Source organism: Vespula pensylvanica, chromosome 9 (assembly GCF_014466175.1).
Source record: "Vespula pensylvanica isolate Volc-1 chromosome 9, ASM1446617v1, whole genome shotgun sequence".
In the NCBI taxonomy this organism is placed as follows: domain Eukaryota; kingdom Metazoa; phylum Arthropoda; class Insecta; order Hymenoptera; family Vespidae; genus Vespula; species Vespula pensylvanica.
This window is the reverse complement of record NC_057693.1, coordinates 7198628-7207089: the sequence shown is the minus strand read 5'-3', so window position 1 is coordinate 7207089 and position 8462 is coordinate 7198628. Positions and strand designations below refer to the sequence as shown.

General features: G+C 29.5%; 1 long non-coding RNA gene across 1 annotated transcript in view; it reads right to left on the bottom strand.

Moving 5' to 3' along the window:
* Positions 1-5478: 5478 nt before the first annotated feature.
* LOC122631890 overlaps positions 5479-8462 on the bottom strand; it is a 24230-nt gene continuing 21246 nt past the window's right edge. The window contains exon 2 of the long non-coding RNA XR_006327776.1: positions 5479-6606. This is a non-coding gene — a long non-coding RNA (uncharacterized LOC122631890). The remainder of the gene's footprint in view (positions 6607-8462) is intronic.

Sequence of the window (8462 nt, the reverse complement as noted above, 5' to 3'; positions counted from 1 at the left end):
CTCTCTCTCTCTCTCTCTCTCTCTCTCTCTCTCTCTCTCTCTTTCTCTCTGTGTTATATATTCTTATATTTTTATATCTAAACCGAACTATTATTTCTTAATATTTTTACATCATTGATATCTGGGTAATTAGAATATATATTATAAAGTTATAGGTATATGATAATGAGAAATAAATGTTGGAGATATATATATATGTATGTATATATATATATATAAAGTATTTTAAAAATATATTTTTTATAAACGAGGATTCGCGCATTTAATTTTGTTTGATATAATTACCCATAAATCATGCATTATATTTCGTTTGAGTAAACTTTCAAAGCTCATTATTCATTGGAGAGACTCTTCGTAATTACAAAAAAAGAAATAATGGAAACGTATGTGCTATGGTAAAAACTGAAAAAAAAAGAAAAAAAACGAGCATTTAATTAATTAATCCTTTGCGATTGTAAATTTTATTACATCAACTTTATTTTTTAATATATGATATATCAAAAAGAGAATTGTGTGTAAGTTTAAAATTGTACATGTACTTGATTGAAAATTTATTTATAAATATATATTTTCACGTGGTTTTATATTAATATATATCTGGGATTTATTTATAGCGAGAATTTTTGAAAAATTTTTACGATTTACTTGCAAATTACAGAATAATAAAGACGGTTTATATAGCTCGACAAATGCAACAGTACGATCGTGATAGAGATCCATTTTTTTTTTTTATATATATATATATGCTATAATATCCAAGATCTTAATAAATTAATCGAAATCTAAATTTTGTGAATAAAATAAATTTATTTGTGAAATACATGAAGCTTATTTTTTCCGAAGTTAAAGAGAGAATTGATTTATTGAATTTTTGATTTTTTCATTCTTTTTTTTTCCTTTTCTTTTTCTTTTTATTTTTTCTTATATATATTTTTTTTCTTTTTTTCTTTTTTAAATTTCTAGTCGAGACTATACGATAAATGAATTCATTAACTCGTCTCCAATCGATTGTCTTTGAATAAAAAGAAGTTCTAATGAAATATATGTATTACCTTGTTTTTAAAGTCTAACGCTATGCTGCGGAATTAAGGTAACAAATATAAGTTTGACATGAAAAACCAGGTGTATATATATATATATTTTTTTTTATCACATATGTATATATACAAGTAAAGTATAATACTTATATATATATATATAATATTTTGTAAGTCTTAATAGGATTAAAAGGGAACATTTTTAGTACAAGTAAAACATTCATCGATTTTGAGCGAAGACGTCCTGAAATACATACGCGTTTTCCAATAAACGTGTTAGTACACGCTTGTGTGTTTGTGTGTATCATTTATTTATTTTTTTTTATTTTTAATTTTTTTTTTATTTTTTAATACACAACGAAACTGGATCTTCATGATTTCCACTGACCGAAGTAGTAGTAGTAGAAGAAGAAGAAGAAGAAGAAGAAGAAGAAGAAGAAGAGGAAGAAGAAGAAGAAGAAGATGTAAACGTTCGCCTTTTTCAAGCAAATCGCATATTATATCACGAAAAATAACGGTACGAACGAAATAACGAATGAAATGGGTTCGATACGAAAAGGATGAGAACTGTCTTCGCATTTTCTTAGCGCTTCGATAAAAATGCGATAAAACGCGAAATATATTGTATATTCGTTAAAACCATTATTTATACACATTCCCCGTTTCACGATGGAATCTTCCTCGATGAATATTCACGCGCATACGTATATATATATATAATCAAAATGCAGAACATTATATATATATATATATATATATATATAATATAAATATATGTATGTGTGTGTATATATATATATGTATGTATGTATGTATGTATATATATAAAATGTAACATACATATATATATATACATATATATACATATACACACACACATATACATACATACATACATTTTCTTCATCTTTTCTTTCTATTTTTCTTTTAATTTTTTTTATTTTTTAAATCTATCATCAGAAAAATTTTGTTGCCCTTGTGCGATCCTTCAACGTTTAATTATTTATTTCTTTATTCTTTTTTTTCTTCTTTCTTTTTTGCTCGATAATTCGTTGTGATTCGTGCTCATTTTTCGTTAAAATTTGCGTTTGAAGAATTTCAATAGGCCATCGATTTATAATGCTGATTACGAAAGATTTTGGAGAGTCGAAGAAAATTCCTACGTATTTTCTGGTGAGTTTTCTTTCTTGCTTTCTATTTTTTTTCTTTTTCTTTAATTTTTTTTTTTTTTATTTTATTTTTATTTCTTTCTTTCTTTCGAATATTTAAACTTTCCTCTTCGCATACGTATACTTTCACACGTACATTTATGTTGTACGCGTACGTTATTTTTTATTATTATTATTATTTTTTTTTCTTATCCTTATACACGACCTTACACGGACATAATATCTGATGCATTTTAAAAACATAAATCTTTCTTTCTTACTTCTCTTTCTCTCTCTCTCTCTCTCTCTCTCTTTTTGTTTTGTTTTGTTCTTTTGTTTCCTTTTTTTTCATCATTATGATCATGATTATCATCATCATTATCATCATCATCATCATCATCATCATCATCATTATCATCATCATCATTATCATCATCATCATAATCATCATGATCATTATCATAATCATCATCATCATCATCATCATCATCATCATCATCATCATCATCATCATGATCATCATTATTATCATTATCATCATTATCATCGTTATCATCATTCATTATAGCCTAAAAATGGTATTTAATGGCTAATCCTACGTATCCTTTATTTCTTTTGGTTAATTTTTTCTTTTTCATGTCTTTCTTTGTAGTCTTTATTCTTTTTCCTCTTTCTTTCTTGTTGTATGTATATTTTCATTTTTTTTTATAATGATCGCGCGTATAGAGAATATAGAAAAATACGTGTGCGTGTGCGTGCGTACGTGCGTGCGTGTATGTGTCTGTGTATCTGTGCGATAGAAATTCGGCAAAAATTTCAGAAATTATATTCGAGAAACGAACAAGTTTTTGGACAGAAAGGAATGTTCGTTCGTATACATATTGGAAATCAATATATATATATATATATATATATATATATATGCGTGTATGTGTGATTGTTTATGTTTGTATACGTGCACGGAATAAGGATTTACAATAAGTGTGTAATTTTCATTATTTTTTCTTTTCCTTCTTTTGTTTGTTCATTTTTTGCTACTATGAAAGGAAAAAATATATATATATAATATGTATATATAAATAAATAAAATAAAATCGATCGATCGATCGATCGATCTTGCAAAATTACAAACGAAGAAGAAGAAGAAGAAGATATTTTCTATTGCTTTTTTTTTTCTTTCTTTTTTCGCTTTCTTTTGTCGCTTAATGCCCATTCATACATTATTATTGAATATTGGCTTTTAAATCACACACCGAGATTAATCGGGGAACAATCTTTGATTTTTCGTTGATATAAAAACATCGTCCTCTCTCTCTCTCACTATCGCTCTCTCTCTCTCTCTCTCTCTCTCTCTCTCTCTCTCTCTCTCTCTCTCTCTCTCTCTCTCTCTCTCTCTCTCTCTCTCTCTCTCTCTCTCTCTCCTAAATCGTACGCTATACATATAATACAAAAGTGATCGTTTTACGTGCACGCTGCAAATAATGCTTGACGTATTTACTTACTTAATTAATAAATGTTTGCGATGTTATTCACTGAACGAAATTTCGTTACGAATGATTCTTTTTTTTTTTTATGGTTTTCTTTATTTAAGTATTAAATTTAAAATTCCTCTCTTTTATATCTTTTCTTTTATTATTATTTTTTTTTAAGCTTTTTTCTACCTTTTTATTTTTTTCTCAATTTCTCCCTCATTTTAACGACGCGCCGCCATTTTACGATACACCGTCCTTGGTACTATTATATAATACAAGGAATAAAATATCGGTTGTGTTAGTATTACAACGATCCTTTTCTGATCAACGATATTAGATCAGCGCATATTCTAATTAGTTTTTCTTTCGTTCTTTCTTTATTTATTTCTTTTTTTCAAAATCAATCACGACCAACGCACGAATGTTTTATACGATGTTTTATTTGATTCTATTTGTTTTTTTTCACGATGATGCGAAATATCGTTTTCTCTCTCTCTCTCTCTCTCTCTCTCTCTCCCTCCTTCTCTCCTACCCCCTCTTTCTTTTCTTTTCTCACTCTATTTCTACCTTTTCTTGATATCTTTTCAAATTCTAGTATTGTATTTTTGCAAAGCTTCATTTATAATTGAATGTTATATTCTTATTCTTTTTTGCAAGGAAACAAAGAGAGCTTTGAGTCGATCGGAAAGAAGTTAACTTTTGTGATTATTTTTTTTCGGTTTCTTTTTCTTTTTATTTAATTAATTAATTTTTTTTGTTGTTGTTTCATTTTGATTAAGACATTTGAATATTTAGTTTCTTTTTTTTTTTGATTATGAGAGCGTGTGGCATCATCGAGAAGAATAATTAACAATATATTCACAATAATACGATAACACAAAATAGTGGGATCTCTTCGCATTTTTCGATAAACGCCGAATAATGATTACTAACGAAATGTAAGATGAAAGATTCAAAAGTGGCAAATCTAAACGAGATAGAGAATTTGTCTAATATCTAAATAATGTGTCCAGATATATATCTGTGTATGTGTGTACGTGTATATATGTGCTTAAATCGGCACATGTTATCATATGTATGTGAGTTCTAGAAGAAAACGTGGTGCAAATTGTTTTACGAAACGGCGACGCTTTCTTTCTCTCTCTCTCTCTCTTTTTCTTTCTCTCTATCTGTCTTTTTTCTTTCTCTTTTTTCTTTTTATTTTATTTATTTCTTTTTTTTCAAACCAATTTCAATGAAAATGAAATTGTGTGTGTGTGTGTGTGTGTACGTGGGCGCAAGCAAAACGTCACCGTTTATACAATAGAATAATTCGCTATTTTATAAATTACCGTATAATTGTAATGTATAATAATATATTACAATAGACGATCATATCGAGTAAAAATTGTAAAACCGTGTTTTTTTAAGAGTCCATTAAAATGAATCTAACCGACTCGAATTATCCTAAGTTAATTAGCATTTAACTATTATACGTTCGAATATAGCTCAGATATATCGGAAGTGATAGTGGGTTTGCTGTAAAAATAAAAATTTAACATTTGTCATCTTGAGGTTGCGTATGGAAGGACATGTTTTATTGTTTATTGTACGTTATATACTGCTTTGTTCGGTGTAAAAATATAAAGCATTTCGATTACAGACTTCGTACGCAAGGTGCCATTGTTAATGAATATATTTTCCTGGCTATTATCGATATCCTTCTGTCTCTTTCTTTTTTCTCTTTTGCTTTCTCTCTTTCTCTCTCTCTCTCTCTCTCTATCTATCTCCCTCTCTCTTTCTCTCTTTTTTCTTTCTTTCTTTCTCTCTCTCTCTTTCTCTTTTCTCTCTCTCTCTCTCTCTCTCTCTCTCTCTCTCTCTCTCTCTCTCATGTTTTGTATATTTCTCTTCTTGATACTGGGTTCTAACCGATGAAAGATAATACAACAAAAGAAGATTGTTAACGACTGTAAATCAAATGGATATACTTAGAATAATCAACGTTATATTTTCAATGAGATTTACGATGGAAAAATTTTTAATACGGCAAGGAATATGAGTTACGTTGTCTGTGGATGAAATGAAAAAAAGAGGAAAAGAAAAGAGAAAAAGAGAGGGGGAAAAAATAGAAAAAAGGGAAAGGGAAAAGAAAGGAAAAAATCGAAAAGAAAATAAGGTCAACCCAGTTTCAAGGAGCGATATTAAACCTCGTGCCGCTTCATCTTAACAATGGCCCAGGCTATGGAGTTAATAATTGCTTCTCTGTTTTTATGTGGTAATGATAACAATATGCATGTATAACAAATGTATTTTAAAAACGGTTTCGCTTGTGGTATTTTACTGCTCTCTGTAACAAATAAGATATCGTCATTCAACGTGGTGGCGTATATCAACAAGGGCTCCGGGGGGTTTTTTTTATCTTGGGACACATACTTTATCGTTTTGCTGCAATTATTTTATACTTAGATATTTTATTTTATTTTTTTTTTTAAATTTTTTTTATCTTTTTTTTTTTTATTTATTTTTCATTTATTTTGTCTTTTAAAAACACTATGCACTTCCCGCTCGTGCGCCTGAGAGACGACAGCGTTCGCGTAGCTCGCTTATGTATAATATGTATGTATATATATATCATCGATGAGCACAACACAAACGGTTGCGGTCCGTCGGGCGCGTCAACAAGAGGACAGAGCAGCGAATCCCATATCTCTCCTCGCCATTTTATTTCTATATATAATATATATATATATATGTATATATAATATATAAAGAACGCTCGTGTTTGTCACACTGTAAAAATTAACGAATCTGTGGTACCGTGTGGTCCTGTATATATACACTAGTGTTTGCTTCTCCCCTTCCTCCCACTTCTCACATCTCTAAACCCCCATATTCATCTTTTCTCATTCTTCCTCTTTACCTTTTTTCCCTCTCTTTTTTGCTTCTCTCTCTCTCTCTCTCTCTCTCTCTCTCACTGTTGTATTTTTTTTTATATACCGTATACCGAGAAATATTCTTATACCTCTTGATCTAAATGTTATTCGTGACTTTTTTTTCTTCTTTTTTTTTTTGGCGTGCGTTACTAAATCTGAGTAAACTAGAGATCATTGGAAAAAATGACGTTCTTTATTCATTAATTAATCTCGTTTAAAATCAAACGAGATATTTCTCTTTTCTTTTCTCTCTCTCTCTCTCTTTTTTTTTTTTCGATTATGTGCTACTTTATAAATCGCATATTGGACACAACGCGACACATTTCTTTTTATAAAGCGCGAAGAAAAAGTAATCCGTCTTTATATTTCTTTATTTATAAACTTGGGGAAAATTTTATGTTTCCCGCTTTAGAAGAGAGACCGATGTATCCAGATATACATTACTTTGCATACAATTATTCCGCATCTCTCTCTCTCTCTCTCTCTTTCAATTTTTTTCGCTTTCTCATTCTTTCAAACAAAATGTTGGAGAATGAAATTCTTCAAAGGAGTGCGAGAGATCCAAAAATTGAAAAATTACGCGAAAGAGAACCAATGATAAATTATAGCTTCTGCGCGTATTTCATGCTGACTTACTTGCTTTTATTTCAGCCTTTTGTTCGTTCGTTTGTTTGTTTGTTCGTTCGTTCGTTCGTTTGTTTGTTTGTTTGTTTATTTGTTTTCTTTTTTTTCTGTATACCTTTTTTCTTTCTTACTCTCTTCGCGTTTTTCACAATTACAATTATGTACGACTCCTCGCGTTTTGGCGGTCCCCTCGGGTGTGTAATCATCGATCGGTTCATATGTATGTGATGCATGTATGAGTGTTTTTTCTCTCTATATGTGTTCGTAATATGTATGTATGTGCGTACGTGTGCGTGCGCGCGCCCTCTCTCTCTCTCTCTCTCTCTCTCTCTTTTTTTGCGTTGATCAATTAATACTCACAATTAACGTTGCGACTAAATTAGCGTCGCGCATCGTAACGCTTGCAATCTCACGAGGGAAACCGTCTTATCGAGAAAAAAAAAGGAGAAGAAAAAAAAATAAACAAACAAACAAATAAATAAATACGATAAAACATTACGACGCGATCGAAAAAAAAAAAAAAAAAAAATTCGGCAACGATTTGGATCGTGGAAGCTTCACACGTTAATTTTCTTTATTTTCTTTTTCCCTCGTTCGTTCAATTTTTCTACGCTTTTTAATTTCTCCCTAGAATATTTCGCTGCTTCCCTTTTCGATCGAAATCGTTTGATTTTTTTTTGTTCTGTTCTTACTTTGTCTTTTTTTTTTTATTTTTTTTTTTCTTATTCTTTTAATATATACTTATATATTTTTCTATCGCGAAATCTTATCGGTAACGGTCGCACGGCGGCAAAGACGTTATTAAAAACAGTCATTAAAATGTAGTTATTAATTATATACTCTTTTTTCTCTCTTTTTTTCTCTTTCTCCGTGTGTCTGTCTCTTTCTCTCTCTATTTATTTTTCTTTTTTGTGTTTTCTTTCTCTCTTTTTCGCAATCAATCTATATAAGTCACACTGAATTACGTATTCTTCGGTAGAGCGTGGAAGATGCTTACATAAAGTTCTGAGCACCTATCCGCGATATCCCTTTTTGTTCATGTATATGTATATGTATTATGTATTATGTATTATGAACGTGCTCGATGATAACGACCACGATGACGTTGGTAATGATTTTATTTTATTTTTTTTTTTTATTACTCTCCTACAGCAATAATAATAATAATAATATTAACAATAATAATAATAATAATAATAGTAACAGTAGTAGTAGTAGTAGTAGTATTAGTAATAATTATAATAATAATAATAATAATAATAATAATAA